Here is a 21,769-nt window from a genome sequence, read left to right on the forward strand (position 1 = left end):
GTTTTGTACTTTTAAGCATCTAGTCAGCTAGACCTTGCAGTTTTGGAGGCAATTGAGAAATGGCTCACTTCCTGAACTTGGAGCACAAAAAAGCCTACAGCACCTGGTATTCCCAGGCGGTCTCCCATCCAGGTACTAACGAGGCCCGACACTGCTTAGCTTCCGAGATCAAGCGAGATCGGGCGCATTCAGTGTGGTGTGGCCGTAGGCTCTGGGCCTTGTGAGTTTTGTACTTTTAAGCATCTAGTCGGCTAGACCTTGCAGTTTTGAAAGGCAATTGAGAAATGGCTCACTTCCTGAACTTGGAGTACAAAAAAGCCTACAGCACCTGGTATTCCCAGGCGGTCTCCCATCCAGGTACTAACTAGGCCCGACACTGCTTAGCTTCTGAGATCAGACGAGATCAGGCGCATTCAGTGTGGTGTGGCCGTAGGCTCTGGGCCTAGGAAGTTTTGTACTTTTAAGCATCTAGTCGGCTAGACCTTGCAGTTTTAAAAGGCAATTGAGAAAGGGCTCACTTCCTGAACTTGGAGCACAAAAAAGCCTACAGCACCTGGTATTCCCAGGCGGTCTCCCATCCAGGTACTAACTAGGCCTGACACTGCTTCACTTCCGAGATCAGACGAGATCGGGTGCATTCAGTGTGGTGTGGCCGTAGGCTCTAGGAATGCTAAGAATATTACTCTTATGCATTTGCATTTAGTAAGCTAAGCCATGCAGCCACTTGCAACATGATACCACGCTCATCGCTCGATCAGGCGAGATATATAAGACTGGTGGGCCCATTCAGGACTCCTATGTCTGGTAGGATAACTTTAATTCATCCATCCTGTGTCTGTTGCAGGGAGGTGGAGAGAACAATCAACACAATAATGGGTTTCTTTCATGCCTCTTGAAGGACTCAATATTCTCTGTACTGCATTACATGTGAAAGTCGATTTATTACCCATGAACACACTACTTGTATGCTAATTCTATGTAAAAAGGTAGCTCCAGCCCTCATGATGTTGTCCAACATTTCCGCTATTAAACGGGATACAATTATTTTGGAAACATACCAAATTTGAAAAATAATTGAGAAGTTGCGCAATTACTAATCATGGAGCACAAAAAAGCCTACAGCACCTGGTATTCCCAGGCAGTCTCCCATCCAGGTACTAACTAGGCCCGACCCTGCTTAGCTTCCGAGATCGGGCGCATTCAGTGTGGTGTGGCCGTAGGCTCTGGGCCTAGTGAGTTTTGTACTTTTAAGCATCTAGTCGGCTAGACCTTGCAGTTTTGAAAGGCAATTGAGAAATGGCTCACTTCCTGAACTTGGAGCACAAAAAAGCCTACAGCACCTGGTATTCCCAGGCGGTCTCCCATCCAGGTACTAACTAGGCCCAACACTACTTAGCTTCCGAGATCAGACGAGATCAGGCGCATTCAGTGTGGTGTGGCCGTAGGCTCTGGGCCTAATGAGTTTTGTACTTTTAAGCATCTAGTCGGCTAGACCTTGCAGTTTTGAAAGGCAATTGAGAAAGGGTTCACTTCCTGAACTTGGAGCACAAAAAAGCCTACAGCACCTGGTATTCCCAGGCGGTCTCCCATCCAGGTACTAACTAGGCCTAACACTGCTTAACTTCCGAGATCAGACGAGATCGGGTGCATTCAGTGTGGTGTGGCCGTAGGCTCTAGGAATGCTAAGAATATTACTCTTATGCATTTGCATTTAGTAAGCTAAGCCATGCAGCCACTTGCAACATGATACCACGCTCATCGCTCGATCAGGCTCGATCAGGCGAGATATATAAGACTGGTGGGCCCATTCAGGACTCCTATGTCTGGTAGGATAACTTTAATTCATCCATCCTGTGTCTGTTGCAGGGAGGTGGAGAGAACAATCAACACAATAATGGTTTTCTTTCATGCCTCTTGAAGGACTCAATATTCTCTGTACTGCATTACATGTGAAAGTCGATTTATTACCCATGAACACACTACCTGTAAGCTAATTCTATGTAAAAAGGTAGCTCCAGCCCTCATGATGTTGTCCAACATTTCCGCTATAAAACGGGATACAATTATTTTGGAAACATACCAAATTTGAAAAATAATTGAGAAGTTGCGCAATTACTAATCATGGAGCACAAAAAAGCCTACAGCACCTGGTATTTCCAGGCAGTCTCCCATCCAGGTACTAACTAGGCCCGACCCTGCTTAGCTTCCGAGATCGGGCGCATTCAGTGTGGTGTGGCCGTAGGCTCTGGGCCTAGTGAGTTTTGTACTTTTAAGCATCTAGTCGGCTAGACCTTGCAGTTTTGAAAGGCAATTGTGAAATGGCTCACTTCCTGAACTTGGAGCACAAAAAAGCCTACAGCACCTGGTATTCCCAGGTGGTCTCCCATCCAGGTACTAACTAGGCCCGACACTGCTTAGCTTCTGAGATCAGACGAGATCAGGCACATTCAGTGTGGTGTGGCCGTAGGCTCTGAACCTAGTGAGTTTTGTACTTTTAAGCATCTAGTCGGCTAGACCTTGCAGTTTTAAAAGGCAATTGAGAAAGGGCTCACTTCCTGAACTTGGAGCACAAAAAAGCCTACAGCACCTGGTATTCCCAGGCGGTCTCCCATCCAGGTACTAACTAGGCCTGACACTGCTTAACTTCCGAGATCAGATGCATTCAGTGTGGTGTGGCCGTAGGCTCTAGGAATGCTAAGAATATTACTCTTATGCATTTGCATTTAGTAAGCTAAGCCATGCAGCCACTTGCAACATGATACCACGCTCATCGCTCGATCAGGCTCGATCAGGCGAGATATATAAGACTGGTGGGCCCATTCAGGACTCCTATGTCTGGTAGGATAACTTTAATTCATCCATCCTGTGTCTGTTGCAGGGAGGTGGAGAGAACAATCAACACAATAATGGTTTTCTTTCATGCCTCTTGAAGGACTCAATATTCTCTGTACTGCATTACATGTGAACGTCGATTTATTACCCATGAACACACTACCTGTATGCTAATTCTATGTAAAAAGGTAGCTCCAGCCCTCATGATGTTGTCCAACATTTCCGCTATAAAACGGTATACAATTATTTTGGAAACATACCAAATTTGAAAAATAATTGAGAAGTTGCGCAATTACTAATCATGGAGCACAAAAAAGCCTACAGCACCTGGTATTCCCAGGCAGTCTCCCATCCAGGTACTAACTAGGCCCGACCCTGCTTAGCTTCCGAGATCGGGCGCATTCAGTGTGGTGTGGCCGTAGGCTCTGGGCCTAGTGAGTTTTGTACTTTTAAGCATCTAGTCGGCTAGACCTTGCAGTTTTGAAAGGCAATTGTGAAATGGCTCACTTCCTGAACTTGGAGTACAAAAACGCCTACAGCACCTGGTATTCCCAGGCGGTCTCCCATCCAGGTACTAACGAGGCCCGACACTGCTTAGCTTCCGAGATCAGACGCATTCAGTGTGGTGTGGCCGTAGGCTCTGGGCCTTGTGAGTTTTGTACTTTTAAGCATCTAGTCGGCTAGACCTTGCAGTTTTGAAAGGCAATTGTGAAATGGCTCACTTCCTGAACTTGGAGCACAAAAAAGCCTACAGCACCTGGTATTCCCAGGTGGTCTCCCATCCAGGTACTAACTAGGCCCGACACTGCTTAGCTTCCGAGATCAGACGAGATCGGGCACAATCAGTGTGGTGTGGCCGTAGGCTCTGGGCCTAGTGAGTTTTGTACTTTTAAGCATCTAGTCAGCTAGACCTTGCAGTTTTGAAAGGCAATTGAGAAATGGCTCACTTCCTGAACTTGGAGCACAAAAAAGCCTACAGCACCTGGTATTCCCAGGCAGTCTCCCATCCAGGTACTAACGAGGCCTGACACTGCTTAGCTTCCGAGATCAGACGAGATCGGGCGCATTCAGTGTGGTGTGGCCGTAAGCTCTGGGCCTTGTGAGTTTTGTACTTTTAAGCATCTAGTCGGCTAGACCTTGCAGTTTTGAAAGGCAATTGAGAAATGGCTCACTTCCTGAACTTGGAGTACAAAAAAGCCTACAGCACCTGGTATTCCCAGGTGGTCTCCCATCCAGGTATTAACTAGGCCCAACACTGCTTAGCTTCTGAGATCAGACGAGATCAGGCGCATTCAGTGTGGTGTGGCCGTAGGCTCTGGGCCTAGTGAGTTTTGTACTTTTAAGCATCTAGTCGGCTAGACCTTGCAGTTTTGAAAGGCAATTGTGAAATGGCTCACTTCCTGAACTTGGAGCACAAAAAAGCCTACAGCACCTGGTATTCCCAGGCGGTCTCCCATCCAGGTACTAACGAGGCCCGACACTGCTTAGCTTCCGAGATCAGACGAGATTGGGCGCATTCAGTGTGGTGTGGCTGTAGGCTCTGGGCCTTGTGAGTTTTGTACTTTTAAGCATCTAGTCGGCTAGACCTTGCAGTTTTGAAAGGCAATTGAGAAATAGCTCACTTCCTGAACTTGGAGTACAAAAAAGCCTACAGCACCAGGTATTCCCAGGCGGTCTCCCATCCAGGTACTAACTAGGCCCGACACTGCTTAGCTTCTGAGATCAGACGAGATCAGGTGCATTCAGTGTGGTGTGGCCGTAGGCTCTGGGCCTAGTGAGTTTTGTACTTTTAAGCATCTAGTCGGCTAGACCTTGCAGTTTTGAAAGGCAATTGAGAAATGGCTCACTTCCTGAACTTGGAGTACAAAAAAGCCTACAGCACCTGGTATTCCCAGGCGGTCTCCCATCCAGGTACTAACTAGGCCCGACACTGCTTAGCTTCTGAGATCAGACGAGATCAGGCGCATTCAGTGTGGTGTGGCCGTAGGCTCTGGGCCTAGTGAGTTTTGTACTTTTAAGCATCTAGTCGGCTAGACCTTGCAGTTTTAAAAGGCAATTGAGAAAGGGCTCACTTCCTGAACTTGGAGCACAAAAAAACCTACAGCACCTGGTATTCCCAGGCGGTCTCCCATCCAGGTACTAACTAGGCCTGACACTGCTTAACTTCCGAGATCAGACGAGATCGGGTGCATTCAGTGTGGTGTGGCCGTAGGCTCTAGGAATGCTAAGAATATTACTCTTATGCATTTGCATTTAGTAAGCTAAGCCATGCAGCCACTTGCAACATGATACCACGCTCATCGCTCGATCAGGCTCGATCAGGCGAGATATATAAGACTGGTGGGCCCATTCAGGACTCCTATGTCTGGTAGGATAACTTTAATTCATCCATCCTGTGTCTGTTGCAGGGAGGTGGAGAGAACAATCAACACAATAATGGGTTTCTTTCATGCCTCTTGAAGGACTCAATATTCTCTGTACTGCATTACATGTGAAAGTCGATTTATTACCCATGAACACACTACCTGTATGCTAATTCTATGTAAAAAGGTAGCTCCAGCCCTCATGATGATGTCCAACATTTCCGCTATAAAACGGGATACAATTATTTTGGAAACATACCAAATTTGAAAAATAATTGAGAAGTTGCGCAATTACTAATCATGGAGCACAAAAAAGCCTACAGCACCTGGTATTCCCAGGCAGTCTCCCATCCAGGTACTAACTAGGCCCGACCCTGCTTAGCTTCCGAGATCGGGCGCATTCAGTGTGGTGTGGCCGTAGGCTCTGGGCCTAGTGAGTTTTGTACTTTTAAGCATCTAGTCGGCTAGACCTTGCAGTTTTGAAAGGCAATTGTGAAATGGCTCACTTCCTGAACTTGGAGCACAAAAAAAGCCTACAGCACCTGGCATTCCCAGGCGGTCTCCCATCCAGGTACTAACGAGGCCCGACACTGCTTAGCTTCTGAGATCAGACGAGATCGGGCGCATTCAGTGTGGTGTGGCCGTAGGCTCTGGGCCTTGTGAGTTTTGTACTTTTAAGCATCTAGTCGGCTAGACCTTGCAGTTTTGAAAGGCAATTGAGAAATGGCTCACTTCCTGAACTATGAGTACAAAGAAGCCTACAGCACCTGGTATTCCCAGGCGGTCTCCCATCCAGGTACTAACTAGGCCCAACACTGCTTAGCTTCTGAGATCAGACGAGATCAGGCGCATTCAGTGTGGTGTGGCCGTAGGCTCTGGGCCTAGTGAGTTTTGTACTTTTAAGCATCTAGTCGGCTAGACCTTGCAGTTTTGAAAGGCAATTGAGAAAGGGCTCACTTCCTGAACTTGGAGCACAAAAAAGCCTACAGCACCTGGTATTCCCAGGCGGTCTCCCATCCAGGTACTAACTAGGCCTAACACTGCTTAACTTCCGAGATCAGACGAGATCAGGTGCATTCAGTGTGGTGTGGCCGTAGGCTCTAGGAATGCTAAGAATATTACTCTTATGCATTTGCATTTAGTAAGCTAAGCCATGCAGCCACTTGCAACATGATACCACGCTCATCACTCGATCAGGCTCGATCAGGCGAGATATATAAGACTGGTGGGCCCATTCAGGACTCCTATGTCTGGTAGGATAACTTTAATTCATCCATCCTGTGTCTGTTGCAGGGAGGTGGAGAGAACAATCAACACAATAATGGTTTTCTTTCATGCCTCTTGAAGGACTCAATATTCTCTGTACTGCATTACATGTGAAAGTCGATTTATTACCCATGAACACACTACCTGTATGCTAATTCTATGTAAAAAGGTAGCTCCAGCCCTCATGATGTTGTCCAACATTTCCGCTATAAAACGGGATACAATTATTTTGGAAACATACCAAATTTGAAAAATAATTGAGAAGTTGCGCAATTACTAATCATGGAGCACAAAAAAGCCTACAGCACCTGGTATTTCCAGGCAGTCTCCCATCCAGGTACTAACTAGGCCCGACCCTGCTTAGCTTCCGAGATCGGGCGCATTCAGTGTGGTGTGGCCGTAGGCTCTGGGCCTAGTGAGTTTTGTACTTTTAAGCATCTAGTCGGCTAGACCTTGCAGTTTTGAAAGGCAATTGTGAAATGGCTCACTTCCTGAACTTGGAGCACAAAAAAGCCTACAGCACCTGGTATTCCCAGGTGGTCTCCCATCCAGGTACTAACTAGGCCCGACACTGCTTAGCTTCTGAGATCAGACGAGATCAGGCACATTCAGTGTGGTGTGGCCGTAGGCTCTGAACCTAGTGAGTTTTGTACTTTTAAGCATCTAGTCGGCTAGACCTTGCAGTTTTAAAAGGCAATTGAGAAAGGGCTCACTTCCTGAACTTGGAGCACAAAAAAGCCTACAGCACCTGGTATTCCCAGGCGGTCTCCCATCCAGGTACTAACTAGGCCTGACACTGCTTAACTTCCGAGATCAGATGCATTCAGTGTGGTGTGGCCGTAGGCTCTAGGAATGCTAAGAATATTACTCTTATGCATTTGCATTTAGTAAGCTAAGCCATGCAGCCACTTGCAACATGATACCACGCTCATCGCTCGATCAGGCTCGATCAGGCGAGATATATAAGACTGGTGGGCCCATTCAGGACTCCTATGTCTGGTAGGATAACTTTAATTCATCCATCCTGTGTCTGTTGCAGGGAGGTGGAGAGAACAATCAACACAATAATGGTTTTCTTTCATGCCTCTTGAAGGACTCAATATTCTCTGTACTGCATTACATGTGAACGTCGATTTATTACCCATGAACACACTACCTGTATGCTAATTCTATGTAAAAAGGTAGCTCCAGCCCTCATGATGTTGTCCAACATTTCCGCTATAAAACGGTATACAATTATTTTGGAAACATACCAAATTTGAAAAATAATTGAGAAGTTGCGCAATTACTAATCATGGAGCACAAAAAAGCCTACAGCACCTGGTATTCCCAGGCAGTCTCCCATCCAGGTACTAACTAGGCCCGACCCTGCTTAGCTTCCGAGATCGGGCGCATTCAGTGTGGTGTGGCCGTAGGCTCTGGGCCTAGTGAGTTTTGTACTTTTAAGCATCTAGTCGGCTAGACCTTGCAGTTTTGAAAGGCAATTGTGAAATGGCTCACTTCCTGAACTTGGAGTACAAAAACGCCTACAGCACCTGGTATTCCCAGGCGGTCTCCCATCCAGGTACTAACGAGGCCCGACACTGCTTAGCTTCCGAGATCGGACGCATTCAGTGTGGTGTGGCCGTAGGCTCTGGGCCTTGTGAGTTTTGTACTTTTAAGCATCTAGTCGGCTAGACCTTGCAGTTTTGAAAGGCAATTGTGAAATGGCTCACTTCCTGAACTTGGAGCACAAAAAAGCCTACAGCACCTGGTATTCCCAGGTGGTCTCCCATCCAGGTACTAACTAGGCCCGACACTGCTTAGCTTCCGAGATCAGACGAGATCGGGCGCAATCAGTGTGGTGTGGCCGTAGGCTCTGGGCCTAGTGAGTTTTGTACTTTTAAGCATCTAGTCAGCTAGACCTTGCAGTTTTGAAAGGCAATTGAGAAATGGCTCACTTCCTGAACTTGGAGCACAAAAAAGCCTACAGCACCTGGTATTCCCAGGCGGTCTCCCATCCAGGTACTAACGAGGCCTGACACTGCTTAGCTTCCGAGATCAGACGAGATCGGGCGCATTCAGTGTGGTGTGGCCGTAAGCTCTGGGCCTTGTGAGTTTTGTACTTTTAAGCATCTAGTCGGCTAGACCTTGCAGTTTTGAAAGGCAATTGAGAAATGGCTCACTTCCTGAACTTGGAGTACAAAAAAGCCTACAGCACCTGGTATTCCCAGGTAGTCTCCCATCCAGGTATTAACTAGGCCCGACACTGCTTAGCTTCTGAGATCAGACGAGATCAGGCGCATTCAGTGTGGTGTGGCCGTAGGCTCTGGGCCTAGTGAGTTTTGTACTTTTAAGCATCTAGTCGGCTAGACCTTGCAGTTTTAAAAGGCAATTGAGAAAGGGCTCACTTCCTGAACTTGGAGCACAAAAAAGCCTACAGCACCTGGTATTCCCAGGCGGTCTCCCATCCAGGTACTAACTAGGCCTGACACTGCTTAACTTCCGAGATCAGACGAGATCGGGTGCATTCAGTGTGGTGTGGCCGTAGGCTCTAGAAATGCTAAGAATATTACTCTTATGCATTTGCATTTAGTAAGCTAAGCCATGCAGCCACTTGCAACATGATACCACGCTCATCGCTCGATCAGGCTCGATCAGGCGAGATATATAAGACTGGTGGGCCCATTCAGGACTCCTATGTCTGGTAGGATAACTTTAATTCATCCATCCTGTGTCTGTTGCAGGGAGGTGGAGAGAACAATCAACACAATAATGGGTTTCTTTCATGCCTCTTGAAGGACTCAATATTCTCTGTACTGCATTACATGTGAAAGTCGATTTATTACCCATGAACACACTACCTGTATGCTAATTCTATGTAAAAAGGTAGCTCCAGCCCTCATGATGTTGTCCAACATTTCCGCTATAAAACGGGATACAATTATTTTGGAAACATACCAAATTTGAAAAATAATTGAGAAGTTGTGCAATTACTAATCATGGAGCACAAAAAAGCCTACAGCACCTGGTATTCCCAGGCAGTCTCCCATCCACGTACTAACTAGGCCCGACCCTGCTTAGCTTCCGAGATCGGGTGCATTCAGTGTGGTGTGGCCGTAGGCTCTGGGCCTAGTGAGTTTTGTACTTTTAAGCATCTAGTCGGCTAGACCTTGCAGTTTTGAAAGGCAATTGTGAAATGGCTCACTTCCTGAACTTGGAGCACAAAAAAGCCTACAGCACCTGGTATTCCCAGGTGGTCTCCCATCCAGGTACTAACTAGGCCCGACACTGCTTAGCTTCCGAGATCAGACGAGATTGGGCGCAATCAGTGTGGTGTGTCCGTAGTCTCTGGGCCTAGTGAGTTTTGTACTTTTAAGCATCTAGTCAGCTAGACCTTGCAGTTTTGAAAGGCAATTGAGAAATGGCTCACTTCCTGAACTTGGAGCACAAAAAAGCCTACAGCACCTGGTATTCCCAGGCGGTCTCCCATCCAGGTACTAACGAGGCCCGACACTGCTTAGCTTCCGAGATCAGACGAGATCGGGCACATTCAGTGTGGTGTGGCCGTATGCTCTGGGTCTTGTGAGTTTTGTACTTTTAAGCATCTAGTCGGCTAGACCTTGCAGTTTTAAAAGGCAATTGAGAAAGGGCTCACTTCCTGAACTTGGAGCACAAAAAAGCCTACAGCACCTGGTATTCCCAGGCAGTCTCCCATCCAGGTACTAACTAGGCCTGACACTGCTTAACTTCCGAGATCAGACGAGATCGGGTGCATTCAGTGTGGTGTGGCCGTAGGCTCTAGGAATGCTAAGAATATTACTCTTATGCATTTGCATTTAGTAAGCTAAGCCATGCAGCCACTTGCAACATGATACCACGCTCATCGCTCGATCAGGCTCGATCAGGCGAGATATATAAGACTGGTGGGCCCATTCAGGACTCCTATGTCTGGTAGGATAACTTTAATTCATCCATCCTGTGTCTGTTGCAGGGAGGTGGAGAGAACAATCAACACAATAATGGTTTTCTTTCATGCCTCTTGAAGGACTCAATATTCTCTGTACTGCATTACATGTGAAAGTCGATTTATTACCCATGAACACACTACCTGTATGCTAATTCTATGTAAAAAGGTAGCTCCAGCCCTCATGATGTTGTCCAACATTTCCGCTATAAAACGGGATACAATTATTTTGGAAACATACCAAATTTGAAAAATAATTGAGAAGTTGCGCAATTACTAATCATGGAGCACAAAAAAGCCTACAGCACCTGGTATTCCCAGGCAGTCTCCCATCCAGGTACTAACGAGGCCCTACACTGCTTAGCTTCCGAGATCAGACGCATTCAGTGTGGTGTGGCCGTAGGCTCTGGGCCTTATGAGTTTTGTACTTTTAATCATCTAGTCGGCTAGACCTTGCAGTTTTGAAAGGCAATTGTGAAATGGCTCACTTCCTGAACTTGGGGCACAAAAAAGCCTACAGCACCTGGTATTCCCAGGCGGTCTCCCATCCAGGTACTAACAAGGCCCGACACTGCTTAGCTTCCGAGATCAGACGAGATCGGGCGCATTCAGTGTGGTGTGGCCGTAGGCTCTGGGCCTTGTGAGTTTTGTACTTTTAAGCATCTAGTCGGCTAGACCTTGCAGTTTTGAAAGGCAATTGAGAAATGGCTCACTTCCTGAACTTGGAGTACAAAAAAGCCTACAGCACCTGGTATTCCCAGGCGGTCTCCCATCCAGGTACTAACTAGGCCCGACACTGCTTAGCTTCTGAGATCAGACGAGATCAGGCGCATTCAGTGTGGTGTGGCCTTAGGCTCTGGGCTTAGTGAGTTTTGTACTTTTAAGCATCTAGTCGGCTAGACCTTGCAGTTTTAAAAGGCAATTGAGAAAGGGCTCACTTCCTGAACTTGGAGCACAAAAAAGCCTACAGCACCTGGTATTCCCAGGCGGTCTCCCATCCAGGTACTAACTAGGCCTGACACTGCTTAACTTCCGAGATCAGACAAGATCGGGTGCATTCAGTGTGGTGTGGCCGTAGGCTCTAGGAATGCTAAGAATATTACTCTTATGCATTTGCATTTAGTAAGCTAAGCCATGCAGCCACTTGCAACATGATACCACGCTCATCGCTCGATCAGGCTCGATCAGGCGAGATATATAAGACTGGTGGGCCCATTCAGGACTCCTATGTCTGGTAGGATAACTTTAATTCATCCATCCTGTGTCTGTTGCAGGGAGGTGGAGAGAACAATCAACACAATAATGGGTTTCTTTCATGCCTCTTGAAGGACTCAATATTCTCTGTACTGCATTACATGTGAAAGTCGATTTATTACCCATGAACACACTACCTGTATGCTAATTCTATGTAAAAAGGTAGCTCCAGCCCTCATGATGTTGTCCAACATTTCCGCTATAAAACGGGATACAATTATTTTGGAAACATACCAAATTTGAAAAATAATTGAGAAGTTGCGCAATTACTAATCATGGAGCACAAAAAAGCCTACAGCACCTGGTATTCCCAGGCAGTCTCCCATCCAGGTACTAACTAGGCCCGACCCTGCTTAGCTTCCGAGATCGGGCGCATTCAGTGTGGTGTGGCCGTAGGCTCTGGGCCTAGTGAGTTTTGTACTTTTAAGCATCTAGTCGGCTAGACCTTGCAGTTTTGAAAGGCAATTGTGAAATGGCTCACTTCCTGAACTTGGAGTACAAAAAAGCCTACAGCACCTGGTATTCCCAGGTGGTCTCCCATCCAGGTACTAACTAGGCCCGACACTGCTTAGCTTCCGAGATCAGACGAGATCGGGCGCAATCAGTGTGGTGTGGCCGTAGGCTCTGGGCCTAGTGAGTTTTGTACTTTTAAGCATCTAGTCAGCTAGACCTTGCAGTTTTGAAAGGCAATTGAGAAATGGCTCACTTCCTGAACTTGGAGCACAAAAAAGCCTACAGCACCTGGTATTCCCAGGCGGTCTCCCATCCAGGTACTAACGAGGCCCGACACTGCTTAGCTTCCGAGATCAGACGAGATGGGGCGCATTCAGTGTGGTGTGGCCGCAGGCTCTGGGCCTTGTGAGTTTTGTACTTTTAAGCATCTAGTCAGCTAGACCTTGCAGTTTTGAAAGGCAATTGAGAAATGGCTCACTTCCTGAACTTGGAGCACAAAAAAGCCTACAGCACCTGGTATTCCCAGGCGGTCTCCCATCCAGGTACTAACGAGGCCCGACACTGCTTAGCTTCCGAGATCAGACGAGATCAGGCGCATTCAGTGTGGTGTGGCCGTAGGCTCTGGGCCTAGTGAGTTTTGTACTTTTAAGCATCTAGTCGGCTAGACCTTGCAGTTTTAAAAGGCAATTGAGAAAGGGCTCACTTCCTGAACTTGGAGCACAAAAAAGCCTACAGCACCTGGTATTCCCAGGCGGTCTCCCATCCAGGTACTAACTAGGCCTGACACTGCTTAACTTCCGAGATCAGACGAGATCGGGTGCATTCAGTGTGGTGTGGCCGTAGGCTCTAGGAATGCTAAGAATATTACTCTTATGCATTTGCATTTAGTAAGCTAAGCCATGCAGCAACTTGCAACATGATACCACGCTCATCGCTCGATCAGGCTCATTCAGGCGAGATATATAAGACTGGTGGGCCCATTCAGGACTCCTATGTCTGGTAGGATAACTTTAATTCATCCATCCTGTGTCTGTTGCAGGGAGGTGGAGAGAACAATCAACACAGTAATGGTTTTCTTTCATGCCTCTTGAAGGACTCAATATTCTCTGTACTGCATTACATGTGAACGTCGATTTATTACCCATGAACACACTACCTGTATGCTAATTCTATGTAAAAAGGTAGCTCCAGCCCTCATGATGTTGTCCAACATTTCCGCTATAAAACGGTATACAATTATTTTGGAAACATACCAAATTTGAAAAATAATTGAGAAGTTGCGCAATTACTAATCATGGAGCACAAAAAAGCCTACAGCACCTGGTATTCCCAGGCAGTCTCCCATCCAGGTACTAACTAGGCCCGACCCTGCTTAGCTTCCGAGATCGGGCGCATTCAGTGTGGTGTGGCCGTAGGCTCTGGGCCTAGTGAGTTTTGTACTTTTAAGCATCTAGTCGGCTAGACCTTGCAGTTTTGAAAGGCAATTGTGAAATGGCTCACTTCCTGAACTTGGAGTACAAAAACGCCTACAGCACCTGGTATTCCCAGGCGGTCTCCCATCCAGGTACTAACGAGGCCCGACACTGCTTAGCTTCCGAGATCGGACGCATTCAGTGTGGTGTGGCCGTAGGCTCTGGGCCTTGTGAGTTTTGTACTTTTAAGCATCTAGTCGGCTAGACCTTGCAGTTTTGAAAGGCAATTGTGAAATGGCTCACTTCCTGAACTTGGAGCACAAAAAAGCCTACAGCACCTGGTATTCCCAGGTGGTCTCCCATCCAGGTACTAACTAGGCCCGACACTGCTTAGCTTCCGAGATCAGACGAGATCGGGCGCAATCAGTGTGGTGTGGCCGTAGGCTCTGGGCCTAGTGAGTTTTGTACTTTTAAGCATCTAGTCAGCTAGACCTTGCAGTTTTGAAAGGCAATTGAGAAATGGCTCACTTCCTGAACTTGGAGCACAAAAAAGCCTACAGCACCTGGTATTCCCAGGCGGTCTCCCATCCAGGTACTAACGAGGCCTGACACTGCTTAGCTTCCGAGATCAGACGAGATCGGGCGCATTCAGTGTGGTGTGGCCGTAAGCTCTGGGCCTTGTGAGTTTTGTACTTTTAAGCATCTAGTCGGCTAGACCTTGCAGTTTTGAAAGGCAATTGAGAAATGGCTCACTTCCTGAACTTGGAGTACAAAAAAGCCTACAGCACCTGGTATTCCCAGGTAGTCTCCCATCCAGGTATTAACTAGGCCCGACACTGCTTAGCTTCTGAGATCAGACGAGATCAGGCGCATTCAGTGTGGTGTGGCCGTAGGCTCTGGGCCTAGTGAGTTTTGTACTTTTAAGCATCTAGTCGGCTAGACCTTGCAGTTTTAAAAGGCAATTGAGAAAGGGCTCACTTCCTGAACTTGGAGCACAAAAAAGCCTACAGCACCTGGTATTCCCAGGCGGTCTCCCATCCAGGTACTAACTAGGCCTGACACTGCTTAACTTCCGAGATCAGACGAGATCGGGTGCATTCAGTGTGGTGTAGCCGTAGGCTCTAGAAATGCTAAGAATATTACTCTTATGCATTTGCATTTAGTAAGCTAAGCCATGCAGCCACTTGCAACATGATACCACGCTCATCGCTCGATCAGGCTCGATCAGGCGAGATATATAAGACTGGTGGGCCCATTCAGGACTCCTATGTCTGGTAGGATAACTTTAATTCATCCATCCTGTGTCTGTTGCAGGGAGGTGGAGAGAACAATCAACACAATAATGGGTTTCTTTCATGCCTCTTGAAGGACTCAATATTCTCTGTACTGCATTACATGTGAAAGTCGATTTATTACCCATGAACACACTACCTGTATGCTAATTCTATGTAAAAAGGTAGCTCCAGCCCTCATGATGTTGTCCAACATTTCCGCTATAAAACGGGATACAATTATTTTGGAAACATACCAAATTTGAAAAATAATTGAGAAGTTGTGCAATTACTAATCATGGAGCACAAAAAAGCCTACAGCACCTGGTATTCCCAGGCAGTCTCCCATCCACGTACTAACTAGGCCCGACCCTGCTTAGCTTCCGAGATCGGGTGCATTCAGTGTGGTGTGGCCGTAGGCTCTGGGCCTAGTGAGTTTTGTACTTTTAAGCATCTAGTCGGCTAGACCTTGCAGTTTTGAAAGGCAATTGTGAAATGGCTCACTTCCTGAACTTGGAGCACAAAAAAGCCTACAGCACCTGGTATTCCCAGGTGGTCTCCCATCCAGGTACTAACTAGGCCCGACACTGCTTAGCTTCCGAGATCAGACGAGATTGGGCGCAATCAGTGTGGTGTGTCCGTAGTCTCTGGGCCTAGTGAGTTTTGTACTTTTAAGCATCTAGTCAGCTAGACCTTGCAGTTTTGAAAGGCAATTGAGAAATGGCTCACTTCCTGAACTTGGAGCACAAAAAAGCCTACAGCACCTGGTATTCCCAGGCGGTCTCCCATCCAGGTACTAACGAGGCCCGACACTGCTTAGCTTCCGAGATCAGACGAGATCGGGCACATTCAGTGTGGTGTGGCCGTATGCTCTGGGTCTTGTGAGTTTTGTACTTTTAAGCATCTAGTCGGCTAGACCTTGCAGTTTTAAAAGGCAATTGAGAAAGGGCTCACTTCCTGAACTTGGAGCACAAAAAAGCCTACAGCACCTGGTATTCCCAGGCAGTCTCCCATCCAGGTACTAACTAGGCCTGACACTGCTTAACTTCCGAGATCAGACGAGATCGGGTGCATTCAGTGTGGTGTGGCCGTAGGCTCTAGGAATGCTAAGAATATTACTCTTATGCATTTGCATTTAGTAAGCTAAGCCATGCAGCCACTTGCAACATGATACCACGCTCATCGCTCGATCAGGCTCGATCAGGCGAGATATATAAGACTGGTGGGCCCATTCAGGACTCCTATGTCTGGTAGGATAACTTTAATTCATCCATCCTGTGTCTGTTGCAGGGAGGTGGAGAGAACAATCAACACAATAATGGTTTTCTTTCATGCCTCTTGAAGGACTCAATATTCTCTGTACTGCATTACATGTGAAAGTCGATTTATTACCCATGAACACACTACCTGTATGCTAATTCTATGTAAAAAGGTAGCTCCAGCCCTCATGATGTTGTCCAACATTTCCGCTATAAAACGGGATACAATTATTTTGGAAACATACCAAATTTGAAAAATAATTGAGAAGTTGCGCAATTACTAATCATGGAGCACAAAAAAGCCTACAGCACCTGGTATTCCCAGGCAGTCTCCCATCCAGGTACTAACGAGGCCCTACACTGCTTAGCTTCCGAGATCAGACGCATTCAGTGTGGTGTGGCCGTAGGCTCTGGGCCTTATGAGTTTTGTACTTTTAATCATCTAGTCGGCTAGACCTTGCAGTTTTGAAAGGCAATTGTGAAATGGCTCACTTCCTGAACTTGGGGCACAAAAAAGCCTACAGCACCTGGTATTCCCAGGCGGTCTCCCATCCAGGTACTAACAAGGCCCGACACTGCTTAGCTTCCGAGATCAGACGAGATCGGGCGCATTCAGTGTGGTGTGGCCGTAGGCTCTGGGCCTTGTGAGTTTTGTACTTTTAAGCATCTAGTCGGCTAGACCTTGCAGTTTTGAAAGGCAATTGAGAAATGGCTCACTTCCTGAACTTGGAGTACAAAAAAGCCTACAGCACCTGGTATTCCCAGGCGGTCTCCCATCCAGGTACTAACTAGGCCCGACACTGCTTAGCTTCTGAGATCAGACGAGATCAGGCGCATTCAGTGTGGTGTGGCCTTAGGCTCTGGGCTTAGTGAGTTTTGTACTTTTAAGCATCTAGTCGGCTAGACCTTGCAGTTTTAAAAGGCAATTGAGAAAGGGCTCACTTCCTGAACTTGGAGCACAAAAAAGCCTACAGCACCTGGTATTCCCAGGCGGTCTCCCATCCAGGTACTAACTAGGCCTGACACTGCTTAACTTCCGAGATCAGACAAGATCGGGTGCATTCAGTGTGGTGTGGCCGTAGGCTCTAGGAATGCTAAGAATATTACTCTTATGCATTTGCATTTAGTAAGCTAAGCCATGCAGCCACTTGCAACATGATACCACGCTCATCGCTCGATCAGGCTCGATCAGGCGAGATATATAAGACTGGTGGGCCCATTCAGGACTCCTATGTCTGGTAGGATAACTTTAATTCATCCATCCTGTGTCTGTTGCAGGGAGGTGGAGAGAACAATCAACACAATAATGGGTTTCTTTCATGCCTCTTGAAGGACTCAATATTCTCTGTACTGCATTACATGTGAAAGTCGATTTATTACCCATGAACACACTACCTGTATGCTAATTCTATGTAAAAAGGTAGCTCCAGCCCTCATGATGTTGTCCAACATTTCCGCTATAAAACGGGATACAATTATTTTGGAAACATACCAAATTTGAAAAATAATTGAGAAGTTGCGCAATTACTAATCATGGAGCACAAAAAAGCCTACAGCACCTGGTATTCCCAGGCAGTCTCCCATCCAGGTACTAACTAGGCCCGACCCTGCTTAGCTTCCGAGATCGGGCGCATTCAGTGTGGTGTGGCCGTAGGCTCTGGGCCTAGTGAGTTTTGTACTTTTAAGCATCTAGTCGGCTAGACCTTGCAGTTTTGAAAGGCAATTGTGAAATGGCTCACTTCCTGAACTTGGAGTACAAAAAAGCCTACAGCACCTGGTATTCCCAGGTGGTCTCCCATCCAGGTACTAACTAGGCCCGACACTGCTTAGCTTCCGAGATCAGACGAGATCGGGCGCAATCAGTGTGGTGTGGCCGTAGGCTCTGGGCCTAGTGAGTTTTGTACTTTTAAGCATCTAGTCAGCTAGACCTTGCAGTTTTGAAAGGCAATTGAGAAATGGCTCACTTCCTGAACTTGGAGCACAAAAAAGCCTACAGCACCTGGTATTCCCAGGCGGTCTCCCATCCAGGTACTAACGAGGCCCGACACTGCTTAGCTTCCGAGATCAGACGAGATGGGGCGCATTCAGTGTGGTGTGGCCGCAGGCTCTGGGCCTTGTGAGTTTTGTACTTTTAAGCATCTAGTCAGCTAGACCTTGCAGTTTTGAAAGGCAATTGAGAAATGGCTCACTTCCTGAACTTGGAGCACAAAAAAGCCTACAGCACCTGGTATTCCCAGGCGGTCTCCCATCCAGGTACTAACGAGGCCCGACACTGCTTAGCTTCCGAGATCAGACGAGATCAGGCGCATTCAGTGTGGTGTGGCCGTAGGCTCTGGGCCTAGTGAGTTTTGTACTTTTAAGCATCTAGTCGGCTAGACCTTGCAGTTTTAAAAGGCAATTGAGAAAGGGCTCACTTCCTGAACTTGGAGCACAAAAAAGCCTACAGCACCTGGTATTCCCAGGCGGTCTCCCATCCAGGTACTAACTAGGCCTGACACTGCTTAACTTCCGAGATCAGACGAGATCGGGTGCATTCAGTGTGGTGTGGCCGTAGGCTCTAGGAATGCTAAGAATATTACTCTTATGCATTTGCATTTAGTAAGCTAAGCCATGCAGCAACTTGCAACATGATACCACGCTCATCGCTCGATCAGGCTCATTCAGGCGAGATATATAAGACTGGTGGGCCCATTCAGGACTCCTATGTCTGGTAGGATAACTTTAATTCATCCATCCTGTGTCTGTTGCAGGGAGGTGGAGAGAACAATCAACACAGTAATGGTTTTCTTTCATGCCTCTTGAAGGACTCAATATTCTCTGTACTGCATTACATGTGAAAGTCGATTTATTACCCATGAACACACTACCTGTATGCTAATTCTATGTAAAAAGGTAGCTCCAGCCCTCATGATGTTGTCCAACATTTCCGCTATAAAACGGGATACAATTATTTTGGAAACATACCAAATTTGAAAAATAATTGAGAAGTTGCGCAATTACTAATCATGGAGCACAAAAAAGCCTACAGCACCTGGTATTCCCAGGCAGTCTCCCATCCAGGTACTAACTAGGCCCGACCCTGCTTAGCTTCCGAGATCGGGCGCATTCAGTGTGGTGTGGCCGTAGGCTCTGGGACTAGTGAGTTTTGTACTTTTAAGCATCTAGTCGGCTAGACCTTGCAGTTTTGAAAGGCAATTGTGAAATGGCTCACTTCCTGAACTTGGAGCACAAAAAAGCCTACAGCACCTGGTATTCCCAGGTGGTCTCCCATCCAGGTACTAACTAGGCCCGACACTGCTTAGCTTCTGAGATCAGACGAGATCAGGCGCATTCAGTGTGGTGTGGCCGTAGGCTCTGGGCCTAGTGAGTTTTGTACTTTTAAGCATCTAGTCGGCTAGACCTTGCAGTTTTAAAAGGCAATTGAGAAAGGGCTCACTTCCTGAACTTGGAGCACAAAAAAGCCTACAGCACCTGGTATTCCCAGGCGGTCTCCCATCCAGGTACTAACTAGGCCTGACACTGCTTAACTTCCGAGATCAGACGAGATCGGGTGCATTCAGTGTGGTGTGGCCGTAGGCTCTAGGAATGCTAAGAATATTACTCTTATGCATTTGCATTTAGTAAGCTAAGCCATGCAGCCACTTGCAACATGATACCACGCTCATCGCTCGATCAGGCTCGATCAGGCGAGATATATAAGACTGGTGGGCCCATTCAGGACTCCTATGTCTGGTAGGATAACTTTAATTCATCCATCCTGTGTCTGTTGCAGGGAGGTGGCGAGAACAATCAACACAATAATGGTTTTCTTTCATGCCTCTTGAAGGACTCAATATTCTCTGTACTGCATTACATGTGAAAGTCGATTTATTACCCATGAACACACTACCTGTATGCTAATTCTATGTAAAAAGGTAGCTCCAGCCCTCATGATGTTGTCCAACATTTCCGCTATAAAACGGGATACAATTATTTTGGAAACATACCAAATTTGAAAAATAATTGAGAAGTTGCGCAATTACTAATCATGGAGCACAAAAAAGCCTACAGCACCTGGTATTCCCAGGCAGTCTCCCATCCAGGTACTAACGAGGCCCTACACTGCTTAGCTTCCGAGATCAGACGCATTCAGTGTGGTGTGGCCGTAGGCTCTGGGCCTTGTGAGTTTTGTACTTTTAAGCATCTAGTCGGCTAGACCTTGCAGTTTTGAAAGGCAATTGTGAAATGGCTCACTTCCTGAACTTGGAGCACAAAAAAGCCTACAGCACCTGGTATTCCCAGGCGGTCTCCCATCCAGGTACTAACAAGGCCCGACACTGCTTAGCTTCCGAGATCAAACGAGATCGGGCGCATTCAGTGTGGTGTGGCCGTAGGCTCTGGGCCTTGTGAGTTTTGTACTTTTAAGCATCTAGTCGGCTAGACCTTGCAGTTTTGAAAGGCAATTGAGAAATGGCTCACTTCCTGAACTTGGAGTACAAAAAAGCCTACAGCACCTGGTATTCCCAGGCGGTCTCCCATCCAGGTACTAACTAGGCCCGACACTGCTTAGCTTCTGAGATCAGACGAGATCAGGCACATTCAGTGTGGTGTGGCCTTAGGCTCTGGGCCTAGTGAGTTTTGTACTTTTAAGCATCTAGTCGGCTAGACCTTGCAGTTTTAAAAGGCAATTGAGAAAGGGCTCACTTCCTGAACTTGGAGCACAAAAAAGCCTACAGCACCTGGTATTCCCAGGCGGTCTCCCATCCAGGTACTAACTAGGCCTGACACTGCTTAACTTCCGAGATCAGACGAGATCGGGTGCATTCAGTGTGGTGTGGCCGTAGGCTCTAGGAATGCTAAGAATATTACTCTTATGCATTTGCATTTAGTAAGCTAAGCCATGCAGCCACTTGCAACATGATACCACGCTCATCGCTCGATCAGGCTCGATCAGGCGAGATATATAAGACTGGTGGGCCCATTCAGGACTCCTATGTCTGGTAGGATAACTTTAATTCATCCATCCTGTGTCTGTTGCAGGGAGGTGGAGAGAACAATCAACACAATAATGGGTTTCTTTCATGCCTCTTGAAGGACTCAATATTCTCTGTACTGCATTACATGTGAAAGTCGATTTATTACCCATGAACACACTACCTGTATGCTAATTCTATGTAAAAAGGTAGCTCCAGCCCTCATGATGTTGTCCAACATTTCCGCTATAAAACGGGATACAATTATTTTGGAAACATACCAAATTTGAAAAATAATTGAGAAGTTGTGCAATTACTAATCATGGAGCACAAAAAAGCCTACAGCACCTGGTATTCCCAGGCAGTCTCCCATCCACGTACTAACTAGGCCCGACCCTGCTTAGCTTCCGAGATCGGGTGCATTCAGTGTGGTGTGGCCGTAGGCTCTGGGCCTAGTGAGTTTTGTACTTTTAAGCATCTAGTCGGCTAGACCTTGCAGTTTTGAAAGGCAATTGTGAAATGGCTCACTTCCTGAACTTGGAGCACAAAAAAGCCTACAGCACCTGGTATTCCCAGGTGGTCTCCCATCCAGGTACTAACTAGGCCCGACACTGCTTAGCTTCCGAGATCAGACGAGATTGGGCGCAATCAGTGTGGTGTGTCCGTAGTCTCTGGGCCTAGTGAGTTTTGTACTTTTAAGCATCTAGTCAGCTAGACCTTGCAGTTTTGAAAGGCAATTGAGAAATGGCTCACTTCCTGAA

At 47.0% G+C, this 21,769-nt stretch overlaps 48 non-coding genes and 24 pseudogenes across 48 annotated transcripts; all 72 read right to left on the reverse strand.

Moving 5' to 3' along the window:
* Positions 1-91: 91 nt before the first annotated feature.
* Positions 92-210, reverse strand: LOC138454000 (5S ribosomal RNA). The gene has a single exon (XR_011260696.1). It is a non-coding gene; the product is annotated as a 5S ribosomal RNA (ribosomal RNA).
* Positions 211-316: 106 nt separating this feature from the next.
* On the reverse strand, positions 317-435 carry LOC138454609 (5S ribosomal RNA). The gene has a single exon (XR_011261278.1). It is a non-coding gene; the product is annotated as a 5S ribosomal RNA (ribosomal RNA).
* A 106-nt stretch (positions 436-541) lies between these two features.
* On the reverse strand, positions 542-660 carry LOC138462883 (5S ribosomal RNA). The gene has a single exon (XR_011265470.1). It is a non-coding gene; the product is annotated as a 5S ribosomal RNA (ribosomal RNA).
* Positions 661-1,113: 453 nt separating this feature from the next.
* Positions 1,114-1,222, reverse strand: LOC138456942 (5S ribosomal RNA; annotated as a pseudogene).
* Positions 1,223-1,328: 106 nt separating this feature from the next.
* Positions 1,329-1,447, reverse strand: LOC138463077 (5S ribosomal RNA). The gene has a single exon (XR_011265664.1). It is a non-coding gene; the product is annotated as a 5S ribosomal RNA (ribosomal RNA).
* A 106-nt stretch (positions 1,448-1,553) lies between these two features.
* Positions 1,554-1,672, reverse strand: LOC138458094 (5S ribosomal RNA). Its single transcript, XR_011262355.1, has one exon. It is a non-coding gene; the product is annotated as a 5S ribosomal RNA (ribosomal RNA).
* A 463-nt stretch (positions 1,673-2,135) lies between these two features.
* Positions 2,136-2,244, reverse strand: LOC138458286 (5S ribosomal RNA; annotated as a pseudogene).
* Positions 2,245-2,350: 106 nt separating this feature from the next.
* Positions 2,351-2,469, reverse strand: LOC138461836 (5S ribosomal RNA). Its single transcript, XR_011264442.1, has one exon. It is a non-coding gene; the product is annotated as a 5S ribosomal RNA (ribosomal RNA).
* A 106-nt stretch (positions 2,470-2,575) lies between these two features.
* Positions 2,576-2,684, reverse strand: LOC138457625 (5S ribosomal RNA; annotated as a pseudogene).
* Positions 2,685-3,147: 463 nt separating this feature from the next.
* On the reverse strand, positions 3,148-3,256 carry LOC138456943 (5S ribosomal RNA; annotated as a pseudogene).
* A 106-nt stretch (positions 3,257-3,362) lies between these two features.
* LOC138458254 (5S ribosomal RNA) lies at positions 3,363-3,471 on the reverse strand (annotated as a pseudogene).
* A 106-nt stretch (positions 3,472-3,577) lies between these two features.
* On the reverse strand, positions 3,578-3,696 carry LOC138462532 (5S ribosomal RNA). The gene has a single exon (XR_011265128.1). It is a non-coding gene; the product is annotated as a 5S ribosomal RNA (ribosomal RNA).
* Positions 3,697-3,802: 106 nt separating this feature from the next.
* LOC138455225 (5S ribosomal RNA) lies at positions 3,803-3,921 on the reverse strand. The gene has a single exon (XR_011261866.1). It is a non-coding gene; the product is annotated as a 5S ribosomal RNA (ribosomal RNA).
* A 106-nt stretch (positions 3,922-4,027) lies between these two features.
* On the reverse strand, positions 4,028-4,146 carry LOC138462542 (5S ribosomal RNA). The gene has a single exon (XR_011265137.1). It is a non-coding gene; the product is annotated as a 5S ribosomal RNA (ribosomal RNA).
* A 106-nt stretch (positions 4,147-4,252) lies between these two features.
* LOC138454370 (5S ribosomal RNA) lies at positions 4,253-4,371 on the reverse strand. The gene has a single exon (XR_011261050.1). It is a non-coding gene; the product is annotated as a 5S ribosomal RNA (ribosomal RNA).
* A 106-nt stretch (positions 4,372-4,477) lies between these two features.
* LOC138461298 (5S ribosomal RNA) lies at positions 4,478-4,596 on the reverse strand. Its single transcript, XR_011263921.1, has one exon. It is a non-coding gene; the product is annotated as a 5S ribosomal RNA (ribosomal RNA).
* Positions 4,597-4,702: 106 nt separating this feature from the next.
* LOC138454620 (5S ribosomal RNA) lies at positions 4,703-4,821 on the reverse strand. The gene has a single exon (XR_011261289.1). It is a non-coding gene; the product is annotated as a 5S ribosomal RNA (ribosomal RNA).
* A 106-nt stretch (positions 4,822-4,927) lies between these two features.
* On the reverse strand, positions 4,928-5,046 carry LOC138462840 (5S ribosomal RNA). Its single transcript, XR_011265428.1, has one exon. It is a non-coding gene; the product is annotated as a 5S ribosomal RNA (ribosomal RNA).
* Positions 5,047-5,509: 463 nt separating this feature from the next.
* Positions 5,510-5,618, reverse strand: LOC138456944 (5S ribosomal RNA; annotated as a pseudogene).
* A 107-nt stretch (positions 5,619-5,725) lies between these two features.
* On the reverse strand, positions 5,726-5,844 carry LOC138454518 (5S ribosomal RNA). Its single transcript, XR_011261191.1, has one exon. It is a non-coding gene; the product is annotated as a 5S ribosomal RNA (ribosomal RNA).
* A 106-nt stretch (positions 5,845-5,950) lies between these two features.
* Positions 5,951-6,069, reverse strand: LOC138457281 (5S ribosomal RNA). Its single transcript, XR_011262215.1, has one exon. It is a non-coding gene; the product is annotated as a 5S ribosomal RNA (ribosomal RNA).
* Positions 6,070-6,175: 106 nt separating this feature from the next.
* LOC138462576 (5S ribosomal RNA) lies at positions 6,176-6,294 on the reverse strand. Its single transcript, XR_011265172.1, has one exon. It is a non-coding gene; the product is annotated as a 5S ribosomal RNA (ribosomal RNA).
* Positions 6,295-6,757: 463 nt separating this feature from the next.
* Positions 6,758-6,866, reverse strand: LOC138458287 (5S ribosomal RNA; annotated as a pseudogene).
* A 106-nt stretch (positions 6,867-6,972) lies between these two features.
* Positions 6,973-7,091, reverse strand: LOC138461837 (5S ribosomal RNA). Its single transcript, XR_011264443.1, has one exon. It is a non-coding gene; the product is annotated as a 5S ribosomal RNA (ribosomal RNA).
* Positions 7,092-7,197: 106 nt separating this feature from the next.
* Positions 7,198-7,306, reverse strand: LOC138457626 (5S ribosomal RNA; annotated as a pseudogene).
* A 463-nt stretch (positions 7,307-7,769) lies between these two features.
* LOC138456946 (5S ribosomal RNA) lies at positions 7,770-7,878 on the reverse strand (annotated as a pseudogene).
* Positions 7,879-7,984: 106 nt separating this feature from the next.
* Positions 7,985-8,093, reverse strand: LOC138457606 (5S ribosomal RNA; annotated as a pseudogene).
* A 106-nt stretch (positions 8,094-8,199) lies between these two features.
* Positions 8,200-8,318, reverse strand: LOC138459949 (5S ribosomal RNA). Its single transcript, XR_011262728.1, has one exon. It is a non-coding gene; the product is annotated as a 5S ribosomal RNA (ribosomal RNA).
* Positions 8,319-8,424: 106 nt separating this feature from the next.
* LOC138454525 (5S ribosomal RNA) lies at positions 8,425-8,543 on the reverse strand. Its single transcript, XR_011261198.1, has one exon. It is a non-coding gene; the product is annotated as a 5S ribosomal RNA (ribosomal RNA).
* A 106-nt stretch (positions 8,544-8,649) lies between these two features.
* LOC138453948 (5S ribosomal RNA) lies at positions 8,650-8,768 on the reverse strand. Its single transcript, XR_011260647.1, has one exon. It is a non-coding gene; the product is annotated as a 5S ribosomal RNA (ribosomal RNA).
* A 106-nt stretch (positions 8,769-8,874) lies between these two features.
* Positions 8,875-8,993, reverse strand: LOC138461373 (5S ribosomal RNA). Its single transcript, XR_011263989.1, has one exon. It is a non-coding gene; the product is annotated as a 5S ribosomal RNA (ribosomal RNA).
* A 463-nt stretch (positions 8,994-9,456) lies between these two features.
* On the reverse strand, positions 9,457-9,565 carry LOC138457619 (5S ribosomal RNA; annotated as a pseudogene).
* Positions 9,566-9,671: 106 nt separating this feature from the next.
* LOC138455537 (5S ribosomal RNA) lies at positions 9,672-9,790 on the reverse strand (annotated as a pseudogene).
* A 106-nt stretch (positions 9,791-9,896) lies between these two features.
* On the reverse strand, positions 9,897-10,015 carry LOC138454264 (5S ribosomal RNA). The gene has a single exon (XR_011260949.1). It is a non-coding gene; the product is annotated as a 5S ribosomal RNA (ribosomal RNA).
* Positions 10,016-10,121: 106 nt separating this feature from the next.
* Positions 10,122-10,240, reverse strand: LOC138463391 (5S ribosomal RNA). The gene has a single exon (XR_011265977.1). It is a non-coding gene; the product is annotated as a 5S ribosomal RNA (ribosomal RNA).
* Positions 10,241-10,703: 463 nt separating this feature from the next.
* On the reverse strand, positions 10,704-10,812 carry LOC138458623 (5S ribosomal RNA; annotated as a pseudogene).
* Positions 10,813-10,918: 106 nt separating this feature from the next.
* LOC138461083 (5S ribosomal RNA) lies at positions 10,919-11,037 on the reverse strand. The gene has a single exon (XR_011263723.1). It is a non-coding gene; the product is annotated as a 5S ribosomal RNA (ribosomal RNA).
* A 106-nt stretch (positions 11,038-11,143) lies between these two features.
* LOC138464859 (5S ribosomal RNA) lies at positions 11,144-11,262 on the reverse strand. Its single transcript, XR_011267436.1, has one exon. It is a non-coding gene; the product is annotated as a 5S ribosomal RNA (ribosomal RNA).
* Positions 11,263-11,368: 106 nt separating this feature from the next.
* Positions 11,369-11,487, reverse strand: LOC138464625 (5S ribosomal RNA). The gene has a single exon (XR_011267203.1). It is a non-coding gene; the product is annotated as a 5S ribosomal RNA (ribosomal RNA).
* Positions 11,488-11,950: 463 nt separating this feature from the next.
* On the reverse strand, positions 11,951-12,059 carry LOC138456947 (5S ribosomal RNA; annotated as a pseudogene).
* A 106-nt stretch (positions 12,060-12,165) lies between these two features.
* On the reverse strand, positions 12,166-12,284 carry LOC138459951 (5S ribosomal RNA). Its single transcript, XR_011262730.1, has one exon. It is a non-coding gene; the product is annotated as a 5S ribosomal RNA (ribosomal RNA).
* Positions 12,285-12,390: 106 nt separating this feature from the next.
* LOC138455176 (5S ribosomal RNA) lies at positions 12,391-12,509 on the reverse strand. The gene has a single exon (XR_011261818.1). It is a non-coding gene; the product is annotated as a 5S ribosomal RNA (ribosomal RNA).
* A 106-nt stretch (positions 12,510-12,615) lies between these two features.
* LOC138463750 (5S ribosomal RNA) lies at positions 12,616-12,734 on the reverse strand. The gene has a single exon (XR_011266336.1). It is a non-coding gene; the product is annotated as a 5S ribosomal RNA (ribosomal RNA).
* Positions 12,735-12,840: 106 nt separating this feature from the next.
* On the reverse strand, positions 12,841-12,959 carry LOC138461374 (5S ribosomal RNA). The gene has a single exon (XR_011263990.1). It is a non-coding gene; the product is annotated as a 5S ribosomal RNA (ribosomal RNA).
* Positions 12,960-13,422: 463 nt separating this feature from the next.
* Positions 13,423-13,531, reverse strand: LOC138456948 (5S ribosomal RNA; annotated as a pseudogene).
* Positions 13,532-13,637: 106 nt separating this feature from the next.
* LOC138457607 (5S ribosomal RNA) lies at positions 13,638-13,746 on the reverse strand (annotated as a pseudogene).
* A 106-nt stretch (positions 13,747-13,852) lies between these two features.
* LOC138459955 (5S ribosomal RNA) lies at positions 13,853-13,971 on the reverse strand. The gene has a single exon (XR_011262735.1). It is a non-coding gene; the product is annotated as a 5S ribosomal RNA (ribosomal RNA).
* Positions 13,972-14,077: 106 nt separating this feature from the next.
* On the reverse strand, positions 14,078-14,196 carry LOC138454526 (5S ribosomal RNA). The gene has a single exon (XR_011261199.1). It is a non-coding gene; the product is annotated as a 5S ribosomal RNA (ribosomal RNA).
* Positions 14,197-14,302: 106 nt separating this feature from the next.
* On the reverse strand, positions 14,303-14,421 carry LOC138453949 (5S ribosomal RNA). The gene has a single exon (XR_011260648.1). It is a non-coding gene; the product is annotated as a 5S ribosomal RNA (ribosomal RNA).
* Positions 14,422-14,527: 106 nt separating this feature from the next.
* On the reverse strand, positions 14,528-14,646 carry LOC138462743 (5S ribosomal RNA). Its single transcript, XR_011265337.1, has one exon. It is a non-coding gene; the product is annotated as a 5S ribosomal RNA (ribosomal RNA).
* A 463-nt stretch (positions 14,647-15,109) lies between these two features.
* On the reverse strand, positions 15,110-15,218 carry LOC138457620 (5S ribosomal RNA; annotated as a pseudogene).
* Positions 15,219-15,324: 106 nt separating this feature from the next.
* Positions 15,325-15,443, reverse strand: LOC138455538 (5S ribosomal RNA; annotated as a pseudogene).
* A 106-nt stretch (positions 15,444-15,549) lies between these two features.
* LOC138454265 (5S ribosomal RNA) lies at positions 15,550-15,668 on the reverse strand. Its single transcript, XR_011260950.1, has one exon. It is a non-coding gene; the product is annotated as a 5S ribosomal RNA (ribosomal RNA).
* Positions 15,669-15,774: 106 nt separating this feature from the next.
* Positions 15,775-15,893, reverse strand: LOC138463392 (5S ribosomal RNA). Its single transcript, XR_011265978.1, has one exon. It is a non-coding gene; the product is annotated as a 5S ribosomal RNA (ribosomal RNA).
* A 463-nt stretch (positions 15,894-16,356) lies between these two features.
* Positions 16,357-16,465, reverse strand: LOC138458624 (5S ribosomal RNA; annotated as a pseudogene).
* A 106-nt stretch (positions 16,466-16,571) lies between these two features.
* LOC138461086 (5S ribosomal RNA) lies at positions 16,572-16,690 on the reverse strand. The gene has a single exon (XR_011263725.1). It is a non-coding gene; the product is annotated as a 5S ribosomal RNA (ribosomal RNA).
* A 106-nt stretch (positions 16,691-16,796) lies between these two features.
* Positions 16,797-16,915, reverse strand: LOC138464861 (5S ribosomal RNA). The gene has a single exon (XR_011267437.1). It is a non-coding gene; the product is annotated as a 5S ribosomal RNA (ribosomal RNA).
* Positions 16,916-17,021: 106 nt separating this feature from the next.
* On the reverse strand, positions 17,022-17,140 carry LOC138464626 (5S ribosomal RNA). Its single transcript, XR_011267204.1, has one exon. It is a non-coding gene; the product is annotated as a 5S ribosomal RNA (ribosomal RNA).
* Positions 17,141-17,603: 463 nt separating this feature from the next.
* On the reverse strand, positions 17,604-17,712 carry LOC138456949 (5S ribosomal RNA; annotated as a pseudogene).
* A 106-nt stretch (positions 17,713-17,818) lies between these two features.
* On the reverse strand, positions 17,819-17,937 carry LOC138459968 (5S ribosomal RNA). Its single transcript, XR_011262747.1, has one exon. It is a non-coding gene; the product is annotated as a 5S ribosomal RNA (ribosomal RNA).
* A 106-nt stretch (positions 17,938-18,043) lies between these two features.
* LOC138455177 (5S ribosomal RNA) lies at positions 18,044-18,162 on the reverse strand. The gene has a single exon (XR_011261819.1). It is a non-coding gene; the product is annotated as a 5S ribosomal RNA (ribosomal RNA).
* A 106-nt stretch (positions 18,163-18,268) lies between these two features.
* Positions 18,269-18,387, reverse strand: LOC138463751 (5S ribosomal RNA). The gene has a single exon (XR_011266337.1). It is a non-coding gene; the product is annotated as a 5S ribosomal RNA (ribosomal RNA).
* Positions 18,388-18,493: 106 nt separating this feature from the next.
* LOC138461375 (5S ribosomal RNA) lies at positions 18,494-18,612 on the reverse strand. The gene has a single exon (XR_011263991.1). It is a non-coding gene; the product is annotated as a 5S ribosomal RNA (ribosomal RNA).
* Positions 18,613-19,075: 463 nt separating this feature from the next.
* On the reverse strand, positions 19,076-19,184 carry LOC138456951 (5S ribosomal RNA; annotated as a pseudogene).
* Positions 19,185-19,290: 106 nt separating this feature from the next.
* LOC138462664 (5S ribosomal RNA) lies at positions 19,291-19,409 on the reverse strand. Its single transcript, XR_011265258.1, has one exon. It is a non-coding gene; the product is annotated as a 5S ribosomal RNA (ribosomal RNA).
* Positions 19,410-19,515: 106 nt separating this feature from the next.
* LOC138461376 (5S ribosomal RNA) lies at positions 19,516-19,634 on the reverse strand. The gene has a single exon (XR_011263992.1). It is a non-coding gene; the product is annotated as a 5S ribosomal RNA (ribosomal RNA).
* A 463-nt stretch (positions 19,635-20,097) lies between these two features.
* Positions 20,098-20,206, reverse strand: LOC138458626 (5S ribosomal RNA; annotated as a pseudogene).
* A 106-nt stretch (positions 20,207-20,312) lies between these two features.
* Positions 20,313-20,431, reverse strand: LOC138461880 (5S ribosomal RNA). Its single transcript, XR_011264485.1, has one exon. It is a non-coding gene; the product is annotated as a 5S ribosomal RNA (ribosomal RNA).
* Positions 20,432-20,537: 106 nt separating this feature from the next.
* On the reverse strand, positions 20,538-20,656 carry LOC138454305 (5S ribosomal RNA). The gene has a single exon (XR_011260989.1). It is a non-coding gene; the product is annotated as a 5S ribosomal RNA (ribosomal RNA).
* A 106-nt stretch (positions 20,657-20,762) lies between these two features.
* Positions 20,763-20,881, reverse strand: LOC138461378 (5S ribosomal RNA). Its single transcript, XR_011263994.1, has one exon. It is a non-coding gene; the product is annotated as a 5S ribosomal RNA (ribosomal RNA).
* A 463-nt stretch (positions 20,882-21,344) lies between these two features.
* LOC138457622 (5S ribosomal RNA) lies at positions 21,345-21,453 on the reverse strand (annotated as a pseudogene).
* Positions 21,454-21,559: 106 nt separating this feature from the next.
* Positions 21,560-21,678, reverse strand: LOC138455539 (5S ribosomal RNA; annotated as a pseudogene).
* Between the last annotated feature and the right edge of the window lie 91 nt (positions 21,679-21,769).

Source organism: Ambystoma mexicanum, chromosome 4p (assembly GCF_040938575.1).
Source record: "Ambystoma mexicanum isolate Mex_15411 chromosome 4p, UKY_AmexF1_1, whole genome shotgun sequence".
NCBI lineage: Eukaryota > Metazoa > Chordata > Amphibia > Caudata > Ambystomatidae > Ambystoma > Ambystoma mexicanum.